The sequence below is a fragment of the Euprymna scolopes genome, chromosome 23 (assembly GCF_053919585.1).
Source record: "Euprymna scolopes isolate OS-2025 chromosome 23, ASM5391958v1, whole genome shotgun sequence".
NCBI classification, from domain to species: Eukaryota; Metazoa; Mollusca; class Cephalopoda; order Sepiida; family Sepiolidae; genus Euprymna; species Euprymna scolopes.
The window spans coordinates 43,308,062-43,328,447 of NC_136504.1; the positions used below are offsets into that span (position 1 = coordinate 43,308,062).

At 35.6% G+C, this 20,386-nt stretch overlaps 1 long non-coding RNA gene across 2 annotated transcripts in view; it reads left to right on the forward strand.

Annotated features, from left to right (window-relative positions):
• Positions 1 to 20,386, forward strand: part of LOC145245698 (uncharacterized) — a 49,627-nt gene that overhangs the window by 20,988 nt on the left and 8,253 nt on the right. For both annotated transcript variants that reach the window (XR_013863011.1, XR_013863012.1), the window contains exon 2: positions 4,286 to 4,386. This is a non-coding gene — a long non-coding RNA (uncharacterized LOC145245698). The remainder of the gene's footprint in view (positions 1 to 4,285; positions 4,387 to 20,386) is intronic.

Sequence of the window (20,386 nt, forward strand, 5' to 3'; positions counted from 1 at the left end):
ACAGGCAAACGGAACAGAGTTCCACAGGCATGCACGTGTTGTCATTCTTGCTTTTGTATTTGAATCTTTTAAGGTCGAATGAGGAATATCAACAGCTCTCAGACAATGTCATTTCCGGTCGCGTTGCAGTGTCCGACACATTGCTTGTTTTTTTCTTTTATTTATTTTGTGTTACACGCAGTGTAGGGTGAAGGCGCTTACTATAGAGTCTAAAATTCTAAGCAGAGAACAACCACCCCGAACATAGTTGGGTGCTCCCAATTTTTTACCTTGAGCCAGACTAGGTTAAATGTAATGACTTTGAATAGCAAAATCTCCACTGTATAGATCACCAAATACGAGAAAGTTTTCTACTCTAATAATTTCTTTCCCTTAAAAACGAGTAGATCAGTCGGCATTTCCTGGTGAAAGTGCCCCAGGTAGTTAGCTATTAGAAAGAAATTAGGAGAAAAAAAAAGATCTCATTCACGCTTGTAAATCATATGTGCATATTCTGCTCCTAATTATTTATCTTCAGTCAAACTCAGTTAAACACAATAACTGAGTAGCAAAATCCCACCCCTTCACTTTAGAGATCTCCAAATGCCAGAAAACCTTTGACTCTAATAGTTTCTTCCCTCGAACTTCAAAATTGGAATTCCATCCCTGTTTTTTTTTTTTTTTTTTTTTTTTTCTTGACTGTACTAGCATACAGAAATTTACGAAAAGACCTCTTGCTGCTCAACTCCATATTTAAAGTGTCCCTGTAAGCACGGTTCTTAATAGTAGTCTGTTACTTCCCAGTGAAAATGTGCCTTGCTTATAGTGAATAAAAGTAAAAACAAAAATAAATAAATAAATCAGTTATGGACGACGGTTTATTTCATTTATTTCCTCCTTAGGAGGTTTGACACAAGGTCAAGTGTGGATTTGATGAAAATGTTTCTGTGGAACTTGACACACCCAGGTTTTCAATCTGTGTCATTGACCACTTAGTTATCGTAAACAGTGATGGTGGCTATCTATTGACATTAGCTCTTAAAAACTAACTTGATAAAAAGCAAAATCCTACCCCTTCCTTGACTGTACTAACATGCAGAAATTTAAATGGAATGCAAGCAAACATCTCATTGCTCAACTCTCTATGTAAAGTGGTTCTGGATGCTTTATTTGGAATTAAAAAAATAATAAAAGAAACTATAAGGCTTCTCACTTAGAATGCCCCTGTAAATCGTGTCCTTTATTGACAGCAGTCCCTTGCGTCTCTGTAGCAATGTGCCTTGTTTGGTGTGAATATAACTACAACGAAAAATCATGTTTAAGTATCATTTAAGATTTTGTGTGCGTGTGTGTGGAAAAGATATTGGGGGCAGAGTATCATATGTTCAATAAAAAATAATCCAGCCCTCACCCCACTAGCAAAATCCCGCCTTTTTACTGTAGATTTTCGACACTGATAGCTTCTTCTTTCCTTGGATCACTTGCCTCCATGTAACAAAGCCACTGACACACATGCAAATGACCAAGCCAGGAGCCAGCATGACGTCACAGAAATAAATAGATATATAGACATTGGGATCTGAGGAAAACAAGGAGAAAAAAAAAAATAGATGAAAGCATGTGTCTGCACAAAAGGCACTCTGAACAAGATGCAGGACTTTTATTTTTAGGAGATGAGTTTGTTGATTTTAAAGATGCGAGCGACAAAGCGTGCTCCGGATTTTTATGACCAAGGGATCAAAAGAGGCTGACAAAAGTTCATTGAGGATGGTGGTGACTAGGCAGGAAAATAAATTCTGGAGCACAAAAGGTCGCTCGTTTTAATCATACAATTTCCGTCTTCATAGCTCTTCAACATTTTAGTTTTTAGATAAAAAAAAATAGGTGGCCTTCGTTTTGGGATGACTCTTGTACTAATATACTGAAGGGCATCTCTTTTCTGTAATATTGCTAATAAGCAAACGTTGTGATATATTTATAGGATAGTTCCTATTATTGCTAATAAGCAAACGTTGTGATATATTTATAGGATAGTTCCTATTATTGCTAAAAAGCAAACGTGATATATTTATAGGATAGTTCCTATTATTGCTAATAAGCAAACGTGATATATTTATAGGATAGTTCCTATTATTGCTAATAAGCAAACGTTGTGATATATTTATAGGATAGTTCCTATTATTGCTAATAAACAAACGTGATATATTTATAGGATAGTTCCTATTATTGCTAATAAGCAAACGTTGTGATATATTTATAGGATAGTTCCTATTATTGCTAATAAGCAAACGTTGTTATATATTTATAGGATAGTTCCTATTATTGCTAATAAGCAAACGTGATATATTTATAGGATAGTTCCTATTATTGCTAATAAGCAAACGTGATATATTTATAGGATAGTTCCTATTATTGCTAATAAGCAAACGTGATATATTTATAGGATAGTTCCTATTATTGCTAATAAGCAAACGTTGATATATTTATAGGATAGTTCCTATTATTGCTAATAAGCAAACGTTGTGATATATTTATAGGATAGTTCCTATTATTGCTAATAAGCAAACGTTGTGATATATTTATAGGATAGTTCCTATTATTGCTAATAAGCAAACGTGATATATTTATAGGATAGTTCCTATTATTGCTAATAAGCAAACATGATATATTTATAGGATAGTTCCTATTATTGCTAATAAGCAAACGTTGTGATATATTTATAGGATAGTTCCTATTATTGCTAATAAACAAACGTGATATATTTATAGGATAGTTCCTATTATTGCTAATAAGCAAACGTTGTGATATATTTATAGGATAGTTCCTATTATTGCTAATAAGCAAACGTTGTGATATATTTATAGGATAGTTCCTATTATTGCTAATAAGCAAACGTGATATATTTATAGGATAGTTCCTATTATTGCTAATAAGCAAACGTGATATATTTATAGGATAGTTCCTATTATTGCTAATAAGCAAACGTTGTGATATATTTATAGGATAGTTCCTATTATTGCTAATAAACAAACGTGATATATTTATAGGATAGTTCCTATTATTGCTAATAAGCAAACGTTGTGATATATTTATAGGATAGTTCCTATTATTGCTAATAAGCAAACGTTGTGATATATTTATAGGATAGTTCCTATTATTGCTAATAAGCAAACGTGATATATTTATAGGATAGTTCCTATTATTGCTAATAAGCAAACGTGATATATTTATAGGATAGTTCCTATTATTGCTAATAAGCAAACGTGATATATTTATAGGATAGTTCCTATTATTGCTAATAAGCAAACGTTGTGATATATTTATAGGATAGTTCCTATTATTGCTAATAAACAAACGTGATATATTTATAGGATAGTTCCTATTATTGCTAATAAGCAAACGTTGTGATATATTTATAGGATAGTTCCTATTATTGCTAATAAGCAAACGTTGTTATATATTTATAGGATAGTTCCTATTATTGCTAATAAGCAAACGTGATATATTTATAGGATAGTTCCTATTATTGCTAATAAGCAAACGTGATATATTTATAGGATAGTTCCTATTATTGCTAATAAGCAAACGTGATATATTTATAGGATAGTTCCTATTATTCGGATCATTTTAACTATTGTTTTCCTCTTTAGTGTTATTTTCACAATATTTCAGTTGATGTAATTTCTGGTCTTTTTTTTATGTCTTGTTGAACTCGGGGAATCATTCCGTTGAACTTGGAAATCTGCACGAAATTTCAAACAGAACTATTATTTAATCGATGCGGGTAGCATGTTCTCGTTCCATCAGCCATGACTGAGTAGATTAGAAGTCCTAAGCAATTATATTAATTATATTCTGAGTATTATCCACTGTGAGGATTGAACCTTCAACCTCCAGAAGTGTGTTGCTTAGAACTGAATTTTACCAAGTACTTTATCTGTCCCACCATGTAAGGACTCGTAGAATAACGGATAAAGTACTTGGTAAAAATTCAGTTCTAAGTAACCGGTCGAAGGTTCAATTCTCAATGCAGGCACTTCTCAGAACACAATTATGAATTAGGACTTCTACCTGATCGTGGAACAAGAGCATGCTGCCACCATGAATTAAATAAGGAATTCCGTTCAAAATTCTGTGCTGATTCCCCTAGATTGATAAAATACACCCGGAGAATGTCAGAGGTAACATCAAATGAAAAGTTGCGAAAACAAGACTCAAGATGAGAACAGTAGGCTGGATAATGCGAATTATCAAACCTTATTTCCAAAATTCAGGAATTTTATGAAATCTTGTAATATATTTATAGGGAAGTGAAGAAGGCAAAGTGGATCAGGCGGTGGACTGTGAATTCAGTATGCAAGGTTTGATTTCTGTTTGGGGCTAATCCATCACTTTCACTAATATACAGTAAGTATTTCGTTTTGCTCTATTTTTCGGTTTTACCCCTGCTTTCATGTATTTTGCTGCTACCAAGTTTTTAGTTAAAAACTTAATTTAATTAACTTGTAAAATAATCAGTTGTCATCTGTTTGTTGTTTACATGTATTGTTACAGTACGTGTGGTCCTATCTCAAATAGTGAATAAATGAGCTTGTGTGCATTTTGGCATAGGTGGACTAAGTGCAGGTCGAGGGGATACAAAGCTTGGTTCCCATGATGGTTTATGAGAGGAAATGTAAAATTAAACAGCTGACTACAATATGGTTGTCTTCAAGTCCAACGTAAACAAGTTCTAAATGAGCCGTTCCACTTAAGTTAAATTTACCAAATTCCTATTACTAACGATTACTATATTATCCAATTGACTACTGTGCACTCTTTAACAAGGGTGGCCTCTGGGCCTGGATAAGTGGTGATGCCTATGTTAAAAACAAAAAAAAAACAAAAAAAACGGTCAAAATAGAGTTAATAAAGAGACGTCGGCCGGTGTGGCACATGACCGTGACATCATTGGATTGCAGTTAACAAGTAAACAAAAGTTTCAAACAGGGTTCCGTGTTGAAGCTGAGCAAAGCGGACATGAGACAATATGCTGTTGGAATACATTTTAAAAGTAAAAATGCTTTCCACCCATCTGTACTTAAGAAGTTTTTTTTTTTTTCTTTTTTTTTTTTTTTACAAACAAAATTGTCACCACTTATCATGTGGATATTTTAGAGTGTCTACTTAAGGGGGGGGCGGTTCATCAGGAGTTAGAAGAAAAATTTAATCTTTCCCTTTTCATCATCATATTGTATGAATCCAAAGATTCCATTGTTGGCATTGGTTTCCCTAATATTTTTCTAGTTAGAATTCTTTATAGAAAGACATCAGGGCTTACGGGAGGGACTGCAGGAAGGTTGCCAGCATCCTAAGTGAAAGTAATTTTTATGGAACAAGCTAGAATCGAACTTAGAACGTAAAACATAACATAACATGCAGTCGCAGCCAAGATTGAACTCGCGACACAAGTTTTTAGTGTAATTTAAATCTTGTCCGTAGCTGAATACTTGATGCTTTGCCAGGGATATCAAGGGTTTTTTTTATTGTGACTCCATCATTAAATGGGGTGCCTACCACGGCTTAAAAGATACCCATCTACCCTTGAGAGAAGGATAGATCGGGTCAATTTCCCAACCTGGTATTTTACCTCGCGCTACATACAGCATCTCGCCTTCCCAAATGGTCACCCATCTGGTAGTGGCCATGCTCAACGTTGCTTACCTTCCGTGATCTGGCGAGAAATGGTGTCTCAACGTGATTGTGTTGTCAGCCCGTGTTGTTAACCACTTGACCACTGTAACCTCCCTCTTCCTCTTGCGTAAGATATCTCCCCAAGTAAACTTAAAGTAAAACTCCAAACGAATGTCTTTGTCTAACTTTCTGTGCAAAGACAAGTTTATTTCAGCTAGCCACAATGAAAAGACATGCATCGAATCACGGGCTTGCAAAAGAAAGCAAACTGAAAGCAATGGAAGAGAACAAGAAGTCAGTGAAGATAATTGTTAAAACTAGAAAAGAAAAGGACAAGATATTCTAGTAAAAAATATAATAAATTTATAACTTAAAATATTGCAGCAAAGAATTGATTATATAATGTTATAAATTGAATTTTTTTTTTTTTAATTCTTAATGCTGCAATATTTTAAGTTTTTAAATTTATTATATTTTTTACTAGAATATCTTGTCCTTTTCTGTTCCTGTTTTAACAACTAGTCCGTTACTTTTCCATGTTTAAGCTTTACCATATTACTTTTCATGCTCACATTTTTCTATTGTAATCTATGATTTTTCCAAGCTTCCAATAAATTCACTTGTTCTTTGTTTAATTTCAGTCTAATTTCTTTGCCCCCATAAACACATATGTAAAAACAATGTACAGCACTCGTCTGCTTTCAATAAAATTCCCCCCAAATTATCTCCCTTTCATGCTTTCATTCTCTCTGTTTTACTTGTTACTTCTCTTTTAGCGACAGCTGTGAATTAGTAGCAACAGTAGTCACTGAAGCGACGTGGTTGCTATGGAAACCAGTTATAAAAAGCGTCGCTCACCTCCTCACGTTTTTTCTGATTTTGAACATCAGAAAATTTATTATAATTTTTGTTTTACTGAACGAAAATGTAAAAAAAAAATTTCACAATATAGCTGAGAAGCTGATCTATAAGCTGTAATAATTGTTTGAAATTTGATCGATAAATGAGTGACCAGTGAAGCTTTATAGCAGTTCTAAATGACTAAAACTGCAACTTAACCATATATTCAAACATTACCGTGTTTGAATGATATATATATATATATATATATATATATATATATGTTTCAAATCTAAAAAAAATCATTTTAACCCGAGACCGGATTAGACTCCATTCTGTCTTGAAAGACAATGACTAGCCCTGTAAGTGTGCCTGCACATATAATTATGAAATAATGGTTGCGCTATATCCAACCACAGCTCTCCTATGCAAAGAAAAGTTTATTTCGGCTAACGACACCGAAGAGGCACTCGATTAATCACAGCCATGCTTGAATTAAAGATTAAAATGCAAAAGTCAGGTATAATGATTCAATTGTGCTCTAAACAGAAACATTCATTTCGAACACGCCCCTACCATATCAAAGAGTCTACAGTTGATTTTATATGCTGAGCTATTCTACTTGTGCGGTAATAAAACTTCTCACATGCACATGATATTAGGTTGTATCAGAGTGTTAACTTTGGTCAAGATCAGACTGTTTCTTCTTTAACCAGATTTTTTCGATTATCAATTTTTTTATACTTATTGGAGGCATTCTGATACAAAACCGATTTAAGAACACTACCGGACACATAAAGTACATTTATGTGAAATGTAAAAAAGAAATTGGCCCAGCCGTTTCTGAGTTCATAGGGAACAAACTTACACTCATAAAGACAGTAGAGATAGAGACGTATGAGTAGTCAGTTAAGTCAGAGTAGAGAAACCCGACGTCGCCCAGGATTGAATGAGAATCAATGAATGTTTCACACTCCCATATTTTTATTGTCTTCGAAATCTGTGAAATTGATTTTTTTTAATCAAATCGATTGATTGCTTGCACTAGTTGGGGATCGATCGCAATGCAGAAGGAAGCTTCACATGCCTCCCCAAAGTGACTGTCCGCAGTACATTCTAGTCTACATTGCACTGTAGAGAATCCACTGTTCATTTTATAAAATTATTTATATATATATATAACAGCTTGAATTAAAGACTAAAATGCAAAAGTCAAGTATCATATTTCATTTGTGCTCAAAACAGAAACATTCAATTTTACCGTGTCCTGTCATATCAAAAAACCTACTATTAATTTCATATGCTGGGCCTTTCTACTTGTGCTGTGATGAAACTTGTTAAATGCACTTGTGATGTTAGGTTGTATAAGGTGTTAACTTTCGTCAAAATTGCCTGTTCCTTCTTTTCATTGGATTATTTTTATTATCAATATTTCCTGATGATATTCCGATACAAAATCTATCGAAGAACACTGCCAGGCACATAAAGTACCTTTGTGCAAAATTTTATAAAAATCGGCCCAACCGTTTTCAAGTCCATAGGGAACTCTCTCTCTGTCTCTCTCTCTCTCTCTCTCTCTCTCTCTCTCTCTCTCTCTCATACACCCACAAAAATACGTTTCATTTTATGTAAAAGTAAAGATTTTCAGAGTGAGGAGATATTTTAAGAGATTTTATCCATCAACTTTTGTTCTGAAACTTTCTTGGCCTTCTGGTTAGGACCTAATTGTAGTATCTGGTTTGTCGTCTATCGAAGGAAGTCCTTCTTTATTGTGGAGGGAGAGCAGAGCAGAGGGAGGATAGGGTAGTGGAGGGGTATGGAGAGGCAAAGAGAAAGAAGTTTTAAAAGAAATATGTTATACAACTCTTCAATTTTGTTGTTCATGCCCACTCCCAGGCAACGCCTGATAGTCATGCTTGTAATCTATATATATATATATATATATATATATAAAGCAAAATGTGTGTTCGTGTGTGCACATTTTTTTATGTCCGGCAAAGGCACTGTTTCTTAGAACATTTGATATACTCCCTAGATTATAATATCTATGATTTACGAAATGAGGTCATGTGTATCTTTAATTTGGGCGACTTTTACATGCTATTTTCCTGATATTTTTTACTCTTCGTATTTGTTTGGCTTTTCTGTACATAAGCAAAATCCATAGCAAAGGTAGCTCACTAGCACTTGTGCTGGGAACGTCCAGCAATGAGGTTTGATCAATGTGGGCAAAACCAGTCATATAAGACAATTGCTATTCAGTTGGACACTCCCTTTTTTTTATGGGGAGCTGGTTTTCCCCATCATCTTGTAGGGAAACAAACAAATACGCAGAAACTGGCTAGCAGCCAAAGTTAAGTTTCCCCTATCACGTGATGTTTGACCTCATTAAATTAATGCACCTGTCACTTAACTTTTTAATTGTTGAATTAGAACGATTTTCAGTTCTTGTCTCGTTGTGGCTGACCGGTAAGATGTCAGGTTTTTTTCACATTTTCTTTTTGACCTTCGCGTCAAGTCTTTGGGTTCGAGCCAACCTACCTACCAAAACGTCTTTTTTTCTCTTTTACACCTCCAAACACCTGGACAACATCGGGCACACACGCTAGTTTATTATATAAAGCTAAAATTTGAAAAATGCGTTATTAACACCCACAAAGTTAGTTTTTTTTTTCTAATTGACTTGTATAATATCTAATTAAATTAATTTTAAAAAAAGTTGGTATTTTTTTTCTAATTGACTTATGTATTAGAGCTGGCATCTATTCAATGTAGCCACCTTCAGCCTCAATCACCGCCTCGATATGGGTCCGGAATTGGAAGCATGCTTTTTTCTCAAGCGCTGACCGGAGCTCGGTAAATGCTCAGCGGATGGTGATGATCAGGGTGGCCTTGGTGTTGTGGGGAGGTCATGTTGGTGATGTTCTCGACATATAACTAAACGAAGTAGTTCAATGGGTTCAAATCAGAGGAAGAGAGGGGCCAGTGATAGAAGGTTACAAAGTCATAGCAGTCCTTCTGAGACCAAACCTGCGTCACTTTGGACTTCTGGGCCAGCACCAAATCCTGCTGCCACACTCAGGGTCTGCCAGTGGCCCCATAATTGCACCAGAGGATCACCACAATCTTCAGCACCTCCAGGTACACTTTGTTGTTGACTTTCAAGCCGACTTCGAAGATGTGAGATGGCATGGTGTGGCCCTTACATGAAACGATACCAAAGACCATAACCGTGGCCAGAAATTTTGTTTTCATGATCCTGGAAACGTCCCAGTTATTCGTGGCAATCCAGTAGTGCATTTTGAGGGTGCTGGCAATGGTCCTGTTGTCATAACTTGGATCGGTAGGGAGCATGAGTTGTACAGCGGCACATCTCCGATCTAGCTTGTTGAACATTGTGTCACTTTCAGACATGATAGAAGGCTCCTATCAGTCTTGCGATTTGTACACAACTGGCCAACCAGTAGATGGTCTGCAACAAAAAAAAGAAAATCGGTTTTCATCAAATGGAACTGAAATCATGTTGTCTTTTCTAGGGCGACAATTTTATTGCTGCATTTTGTACGTCCAGAGATAAAAATGGACTGGAAAAAGAAGTGGGGGAAGGAGAGGAATAGAAATTCTGTTACACTTTTGCTCTGGACAATGCCAGGTAGTCCTGCTAATTTTATATTTAGATGAATTGCCTCATTTTGTGTATGACATGCAAAATGTGCGATTACAAGAATTCCTGCTATTTTTCATGCAACCATTAATTGCCATGCCACCCAAAACTGAAATACAATCATTTTGTGAAAATTAAACAAAACCTTTAATTCTGCTTAAAAGTTTATTTCAATGAGAAGATTATTATTTCTCTTTCGACATTTCCAATTTAAGTGAAGCTTAAAACAAAGGTATATTTAATTGAAAACCGTAATTCATGAACACAATCAGCATTTCACAATTGCCTTACATTGAAGCAAATACAATTCAAACTAGCTTTCCAGACCCAGTGTTGCCCAAGACTTTCCTTTCCAAAGATTTCTAAAGTTTGATCTAAATAGCATTTAAGCTGACAAATGAAAATTTAACTCTCTCCAATGTTCATTTGTTATTGTTGTACCGTGTTATTCACTGTAGATAATCCATGCATTTATTTTATTTCTAACATAAAAAGTTATATTGTGGGATTGAAAATTAAACTCAAATAGCAGTTAAGCTGAAAAATTAAACTTTGATTCTAACTAGCTAATTTGCATGTTTTTTTTTGTTTTTTGTTCTCAAAGCACTTGTGGGGGACCCCGTGGAGCTGTTTAGTTACCAGTTAGAGGCTGGGGTCTGTACTTTGTAGGCTGCGTTGAGGAACCTGTTATTGAGAAGGCTTCGTGTTCGATTGCTAGAAGGGTAGATGGTCTCCGTTTGCAGATCTTGCAGCATAATGAAAATGATCAACAATAAAAGCATGTGTTACAATTAAGAAATAACATTTAAAAGTATAACGTTGAAAAGGAGAACGTTTAGAGATATTGTGTTGAACAAAGATGGTGGCGTAGTTCAGATCAGTAACCAAGATGGCGGCCAAGAATTAAATGCGGTCCGTGACGTAGTAAACTGATTGAATCCAAAATTCGACAATTTTTATAATAATTTTGAGACGTTTTCATTGGTTGTTTAGCACAGCCGTTGGTTATAAAAATGATTGGCGAATCCATTCATCTCATATCCACAATAGAAGTCAAAAACATTTTACAGTAAGAATTGAGTTACATGTACATATATAAAAGGCAAAAGTGACGCGCACGTTTTTGTATGTCCAAGAAAGGCTTGGGGTGGGGGGGGTCACAGAGGGGAGGGGGGTACTATGTTTTAGAACTTTTTATATACTCCCTAGATTATAATATCTACAATTTGCGAAGGGATGTCGTCTCTATCTTTTATTTTGATCCACGTTTATAAAATTCACGCTATTCCATCCTCTCGCGTGTTTATGTTTTTCGTATAAAAGCGAAACTAATCAAAAGCGAAGGCAGTTTCCTGGCCTTTCATGCCGAGACGTCCAGAAAGCAGTTAGCTTTGATCAATGTGGGGGAAACCCCTCATATCAGACAATTGCTATTCATTTGGACACTCCCTTTTTGTTGTGGGTAGCTGGTTTTCCCCAACATCGTGGGGATACAAATAAATGAAACAGCAGAAAGCTGAACTGGCCTTCAGCCAACGCTTATTTCTGCACCTACGTATTCACTTAGTAAGTCAACTTTTTTATTGACATCGCTAAATTTGAACGCTTTTCACTTCCTATGGCTTAGCATAATCGTAAGATGTCACTTTCTTTTCCACCTTCGCGTCCCAGGTTTGAGCCTGCCTGACTACTAACACTTTTTTTTTTTCTGTTACACCCCCAAACACCCGGTCAATGCCGGGTACCCCCCCCCCGCTAGTACATACATATAGGATGCTTTATTTAGCTACAGAAAGTGAGAACATTAAGATAGCGTTTTGTGTACCTGCGTAGATGTAGGTATATGTCATGTATGACGTTAATTGTACGGATGAGCGCATGGTACGATTGTGTATGAAGTCAGATTGTTCATCGTGTATATATTCTTGTGCATACGTTAATTAAAGCATCCTCGTGTATATAGATTCGTTGAATGTTCATTACTACCGTACAAGAATTCATGACTGTCGAGGCGTGTGTAGAAAAATTGCTTATATCATCTCGTAAGCAAGACGAAAAAGGAAATATGTTGTCACATCGATGTCTCGAATGGAAAGAGAAAGATCGAGAGAGAAAGAGAAACGGAAGTAGAAAATAGAGAACGCCATCTGTTGGACAAAACGAAATTACAGCAAGGGCGGTAACCGGTGCTTTATTAAAAGGTGTGTGTATGGATGTATGTGCGGTTTGAAATAACGCATGTTAGATTTAAAAGGGCATGTGCCTATCTCCACTGGAAAATACTTAGAAGCAATCCCTGGAAGACCAAGTTGTAACGAAATACAAATAGCAGCCATAAAGGGAACAGTATCTATTCTGAAAAGAGCCCTCGGATATAAATTTAAATCATAACAGGATCAAGTGTTAGCTCCAGGAGGGAGCCCCTTGATCTCTTAAAACTTACTGAAGTAAAATAAAAAATACAAAAATCTGCAAAAACTTGAATATCCCATGTAATAGCAAATCCTGGGGACATGTTTACCAGAAATAACAGTTGGAAATAAGTCATACACCATCCACTATGACTACAAAATTCCAACAGCTACATACCTAGAAAATGAAGCTATTAAGCCTGGCATAGTGATATGGGACAAGAAGGAGAAAGCGGCAACTTAGTTGAAGTCAGCATCCCTAATGATGCTGGCCTTAACAGAGCAGAGAGGAGGAAAATAACAAAATACCAAGGACTTATATACGACATGAAAAGAAACTGGAATCTTAAGAAGGCTTCAATCATACAAGTCATTATAGGAGCAACTGGGCTAATGAAAAAGAATTTCAAAAACTATCTGGCGAATATACCCGGTGACCCAAGGGCAAAAGAAATACAAACAATAGCACTTAAAGGGACAGTTAGAATCTTAAAAAGATATCTCGGTTGGAGTAACTAAACTAATGGGAGAATGTTTGGCATCTGGTAGAATGCCCCATCCCCAGGAAAAAACAGTGATGCGAAAATTAAAACAAAACGTAGGACAAAATAAGGGGAGCTAAAGTTAAAAATAAGATCTACTCTTTACTCTTCTTTGCTTATATATATATATATATATATATATATATATATATATATATGATGATTGCAACGTTTTGTCAGACGAGTGCCACTCCCTCAGACATTTAAAATTGATGAGCCACAAATGTCTGAGGGAGTATCTATACAAATATGATGTTACAGAGTCTTAGCTTTGTACGACAGCTAAGTCTCTCTCTCGGTTCAAAACGTTGAGATCCAGCAACAAGCAAGAGCAAGATAGCCAGCAACAAATTAAACTGCAGACCAGCTTAATGTGGGTACTGGTCTTCATCTTTATGGTTTTAGATCAGAGATTTGCTTCTCCTAGAAAGGTTGCCTTCACCACGGCTTACGGGAGCCCTCTCTACCCCAATACACATATACACACACACAAATATACACGGTGCTAGTTGGCCGTTGACCCAGAAAAAGAGTTCATTCGCCCTTTGGAAGGTCTTGTTTTTAATCCTTCAGGGAGACTAGCCGCCCTCCTCACCAAACAAGTCTGGTGGGGGAACCAGTTTAGTCGCCGGTGACCCAACCATGAGGCAGTAGTACTGGGTTACATGGTACCAGTAGCATATGACATGACCTGACATATATATATATATATATATATATACATGTACACATGCATGCATACATAAGATGATTGATAATTTATAATTAAAATTAAAAATCGATTTAATAAAGAACAAACAAAATCAATAAATTGTACGATCGTTTCGGAAACGATGTTTTTATTGTGATAGACAGTGAATCTTGGACAATAATTTTATGATATAGTTTTTTGAAACAAAGTCTCCTCATCAGCGATGATACGTACACCTTTTAGGAGTTGAACCATTAAAAGATACATCTGCCTTACTTAAAAAAAATGCTAGGTTTATTTTTGGTGTCTTTAAAAAAAACCCACCCAATCTTTTTGATGATGAGGAGACTTTGTTTCAAAAAACTATATCATAAAATTATTGTCCAAGATTCATTGTCTATCACAATAAAAACATCGTTTCCGAAACGATCGTACAATTTATTGATTTTGTTTGTTCTTCCTTGTGAAACCGATTTTTAATTTTAATTATAAAATATCAATCATCTTATTCAATATTAAAATAGCTCTGGGATATATATGCCTATCGTGCTTAATATATATCTACATTACAACGAGCACTGTTTTCTTTTCTTTTATTTGTATTAATGAATTTAATAATACATTAAAATATACTCTGCTCTTTAGACTGTTGTTCTAATCCCCTAAATATATATATGATGATTGCTACTTCTTGACAGTTTACCATCTCTTAAGTGTTATTCCGTCCGTGTGCACGTAGATGACTCTTCAATCCAACTTTAGTCCTGCGTGAAAGTTCACAAATGTGGCACAAAAACTTTCCTCTTTGTGAAGAAAGATACATACATACATACATGATGATTGCAACGTCTTGTCAGACGAGTGCCACTCCCTCAGACATTTAAAATCCATGAGCCCAAATGCCTGAGGGAGTATCTATACAAAGATGATGTTACAAAGTCTTAGCTTTGTACGACAGCTAAGTCTCTCTTTCGGTTCAAAATGTTGAGATCCAGCAACAAGCAAGAGCAAGATAGCCAGCAACAAATTAAACTGCAGACCAGCTTAATGCGGGTACTGGTCTCCTGCTTTGTTTTTTAAATCAGAGATTTGCTTCTCCTAGAAAGGTTGCCTTCACCACGGCTTACGGGAGCCCTCTCCACCCCAATACACATATACACACACACACAAATATGCACTGTGCTAGTTGGACGTTGACCCAGAAAAAGAGTTCATTCGCCCTTTGGAAGGTCTTGTTTTTAATCCTTCAGGGAGACTAGCCACCCTCCTCACCAAACAAGTCTGGTGGGGGAACCAGTTTAGACGCCGGTGACCCGACCATGAGGCAGTAGTACTGGGTTACATGGTACCAGTAGCATATGACATGACCTGACATACACATACATACATACATACATACATACAGGGTGTAAACGAAAAATTCACAGTAATTTTAATCTGCAATTTAGGTATTTTAAAGCGACATTATCAATCTAAAATGTTAGTTGCTGATGTTCCAGATAAGCCGCCTAAAAAAAAAAAATCAGTGGATGTGTAGAATCTAACCATATTATGGTTATTGCCGAATTGTTTCGCATTCGGCATAAAACGTCTGACATTATTAGAGACACTGACTTTGCCTCTAACACTGATTATAGTGCTGTAGCGAACTAAAGGGAAGGAAGGTGTAGACACCAAATGAAGGCTCATAGTCTGAGAATTGATAAAATATACACCAGAAGATTTCTCGGTCGTTTGAAATGGTTCATTGAAGCAAATCCGTTACAGTCAATTGCTGAACTGGCGAAAAAGCAGAATGTGACTACAATGACCATTTCTAATGCAGTATGGAAAGATCTTGGGATGAAGTCATATCACAAACGACGTTGTAACATTCTTACAATGAAATCTAAGACAATTCGTAAAGAGAGAAGCCGCTTGCTATTCAATCACCTGAAAAACCATGGTGGTACCGTACGCATTTTTGTGGATGAGAAAAAGTTTATAGTAGACAAAATCTCCAACTGCAGAAAAAGAGTTATCGCCAATGACCCTTTTGGTGTTCCTTCAGTCATGCAGAGTAAACACCCTTCCTCTGTCATAGTGTTTGGAGCTGTTGCCAGTGATGGGAAAGTCATGCCCCTTCACTTCATTGTAATTGGACCTGAAGATTCTAGAGGAAGTTCTCTTACCTTGGATTAAGAATAACTTTGATCCTAAGAAAATGATGTTCATCCAGGACTCTACACTTGTTCTTGGGTCATAAACAGTACAGACCTTCTTAAGGAGAGAGTTGCTGCTTTTTGTGCCTTCAAATATCTGACTCTCTAGCTCGCTAGATTTGAACCCCCTGTGATTATTGGTTATGAAGCGATGTTGAGAAACTCGCTAATGTTCGCCCTCATAAGTGTGGCGTCCCTGAAGATCCTCATAAGGTCAACATTCCATGCTATCAAGAAAGATTCAGCTGTCAAGGCCTATCATTCTTTTAGGGCTCGCATTCAGCAAGTTGTGGACACAGAAGGTGGGCGGATAGAATAAAATGTTTGTATTTGTTTGTATTAAATAAAACAGTTAAATAAACATACACAAATTTTGTATTGTCTCTTTTTTTATCAAGGTTTAAAGTTTGAGATCTTTATAATCTCAGTGTAAATGTGGACCATTTGTGGGTTAAACCTTCACCAATCTTACTTTTCAGGATTAGGGTTAGAAAATAGAATAACGTTTAAAAAATCATTCGAGGAAATAACATTATCTCTACTATTATATAAAAGGAACTGTGTGTGTGTGTGTGTGTGTGTGTGTGTGTGTGTGTGTGTGTGTTTTCTTTCTCTATGGACTCCAAATTTTGGAAATTTCACACAATCGTACTTTACGTGCCTGGCAGTGTTCTTCGATAAGTTTTGTATTGGAATATCTTCACTAAGTATCAATAATAAAAAAAAATCTTGTGAAACAAGGAACAGCTGATTTTGATCAAAGTAACCACCTTATAAAACCTAGCATCACAGGTGCATTTGAGACGTTTTATTACTGCACAAGCAGTAAAGCCCAACATATAAATCCACAGTAGGTTTTTTGATATGACAGGGGCCCGTTCGAAGTGAATGTTTGTGTTTACAGTGCAATTTAATTATGATACACTTGTGATGTTAGGCTGTATAAAAGTGTTAACTTTGGTCAAAATTACCTGTTCCTTCTTTCATCGGATTTTTTGGATTATCAATTATCGATACTTATTGAAGACATTCTGATACAAAACCTATCTAAGGACGTTGCCAGATGAATAAAGTGTATTTCTTTGAAATTTCATAAAAATCGGCCTAACCAGTTTGGCGTCCATAGGGAATGAACTCTAACACACACACACACACACACACACACACACACAGTTCATTTTATATAATAATAGAAGATATATATTTTTTTTTTTTTTTACATAGGCATCACCACATTATCAAGGCCCAGAGGCCACTCAAGGATAAGGGTTAAAGAGTGTACAGTAGAAATTGGACAATATAGTAATCATTAGTAATGAAAATTTGGTAAATTTGATAACTTATATGGAACGGCTCATCAAGAACTTATTTACTTTAGACTTGAACACAACCATATTGTAGTCAGCAGGAAAATGGAAGACAATTCCACAGGCGTGCAGTTCTAAGAAAGAAGCTTTGTTCATGGAATCTACGATTAGGTTTAGGCACAGATAAAGAGTGGGGGGAATTATTGATAGTGTTTACAGCTAGACGAGTGTTTCTTGTGAAAGTTTGGCGAGGGGGGACCATAGATTGAAGCTCAGTCGAACACTTTCCATGAAAATAACGATACATCAGAGACAAACTCGCAACATCTCTTCTGTGAGATAGAGGTTGCAAGGAAGAGAAAAGGACATCTCCTATGAGGCTACGAAGTCTATTTTGAACTCTATCAAGGCAGGCCAAGTCCTTTCTAGCAGCTCCTGCCCAGATGTGGCAACAGTATTCCATCCTTGGACGTACCTGGCTCTTATATAGATAGAGAATAGCATCAGCAGTGAGATATTTACCGGATCGATAGAAAGATCCCATCATTTTTCCAGCGGCCTTGGCAACAGATTTGATGTACGTGTTCCATTTAAGATCAGGAGTAATGGTCAAGCCCAGAAGCTTGTCAAAACTTTCTTTGTTTCACTTTATTTCAGTTGAATTTCTCAGAAATCAAGGGTCTTCTTCCTAGGGTCTAACACTTGATCTCTATATGAGATACGCAGATATTCAAATATTCTATTAAAGTTCTATTTTACACCTCAAACACTGAGATTGTGAAGAAGTTGAGAATATAATGTCCCTCTCCCCATCACGTGACTCAAGGCTTTAGCAAGAAAACCTCAACAAAATTATAAAATGGACTAATGACAACAAAATGGCTCTTAACAGACACAAATTTGAACTACTCCAATAAAGATCATAAATAAATAAAGATCACCTCAAGGAAACATTTGTATACAAGAAATCACACGAAAGGAAGTAGTGAAGGATCTAGAGGTTTATATGAGCAAAGATGTCACCTTCACACAACATATTGACCACATCACAACGGTCGCAAGGGAACTAATAGGATGGATGCTGAGAACCCTTAGAAGTAAGAACAATGAGTGCATGTTCACATTATGGAAATCCCTTGTCCTCCCAAAGCTGGAATACTGCTGTCACTTGTGGTCGCCACAAAAAGTAACAGAAATCTGCAAAATAGAAGTACCCCAGAGAACATTCACTAGCAAAATATGTGGAGTAGACCAAATGAATTACTGTGAGAGGTTGAAGGAACTCAAACTGTATTCACTATAATATCGAACAGAACGATAAATGCAATTTCATAGAAATGTTAAAAAAAAATCATATTTGCTGCGTTTTCATTGCTTTTTCTGTCTAAAAACTGTTTTTTGTGCTATCCAGAAAAATATCAGTTTGATGAAAACATTTGTTGATTAAATATATTTCTCATTCTGTGGCATTTCCACAGGTCATACAAATTATTATTATTATTATTATTATTATTATTATTATCTATATATTAATAGGATAGCGTGTGTGTTATTTATTTTGCGTGTCACGTTTACATCCAAGTGACTGTCGTTTAATTGTAATGGACTTCCATTTCTTGTAATAAATAATTTTACCAAGAATTCTTCATAAGTTTTGGTTTCGGTTTCGATTATAGCTGATAGCACTCCAGTAATCTATTTTTTTTATAAATAATTTTACCAAGAGTTTTTCATAAGTTTTGGTTTCGATTATAGCTGAAGGAACTCCAGTCATGCTTATATATATATATATATATATATATATATATATATATATATATATATATATATATATATATATATAATTTTTTTTTTTCATGAGTTTTTGTTTTGGTTTCGATTCAAGCTGATGCACCCAGGTCATATGGATATATTTTATTTTTGAAATCGCAACTTTATAATATATAAAAATCGATAGAACATTAACTCTATAATAATATATACGAAATCTGAAAGAATTAAAATATATTTAAGCATAGTTCAAGACCGGGCTACGTCTGGCGTCCCTGCTCGCTTAGATAAATACTTTTGCAGTTTTAACAAAAGAGCTACAATAATATTACAGCATCTCCATTTATACTGAACATCTACAGAATACCAACATCAATATATTACATATTAATGAGTCGCCTGTGGAATTTCCACAGGTCCTGCTACTTATTATTGAATTTAGTTTTGATACAATTAAATAACTTTAAATAAGTGTTATTTATTTTGCAATTCAAATCACCAATTTTTCGGTTAAGTTCGACACTGTTGTCAAAACTTCCGACTTCCAAATGCAACGATCTTTCCAGCTCACTTCCACACGTCTGCATAAGTAACACACCTTTTCTCAACTCCCCTCATGCTCGCTTCACGTCCGCTTTTATAGACCAGTCTCATTTGCATAAACATTCACAGTCACGTGATTATTCACCATAAAACAAACTGTCTCGCCATGTTAGTTTTTCCTTTCTTTCTCTTTCATTTTGTTCCACGACCGACCCTTTAAATCATACACACGTGCTAGTCAAGTAAATCACGGGTTTCCCTACAATATTTAAGCATAGTTTAAGACCGGGCTACGCCGGACGTCCTTGCTCACTTAGATAAATGATTTTGCAGTTTTAACAAAAGAGCTACAATAATATCAGAGCGTCTCCATTTATGCTGAACATCTACAGAATGCCAACCTCAATATATTACATATGAATGAGTCCCCTGTGGAATTTCCACAGGTCCTGCTAGTTATTATTAAATTTAGTTTTAAACTTTGTCTGCTTCTAGTTTCTAGAAAAAAACAAAAAACAAATACATAAAATCAAAAAAAAAAAAAATGTTTAAAAATAGAAAAAAAAAGTAAAAACGAGACTTGCTCCCTCTCGTTTAAATGAAACATTCTCATCTTCCCCTCCTTTCTTCCTTCACTCATGTCTGCCACTAAATGACGTATTTTCTTTTCTTCTCACTTTCCTTTCCATATCACCCAATAAGTTAACACAAATGAATTCAGCGTTAAAAGTAACCTTTTGATCTGAAAACAGAGTAACGGGCTTT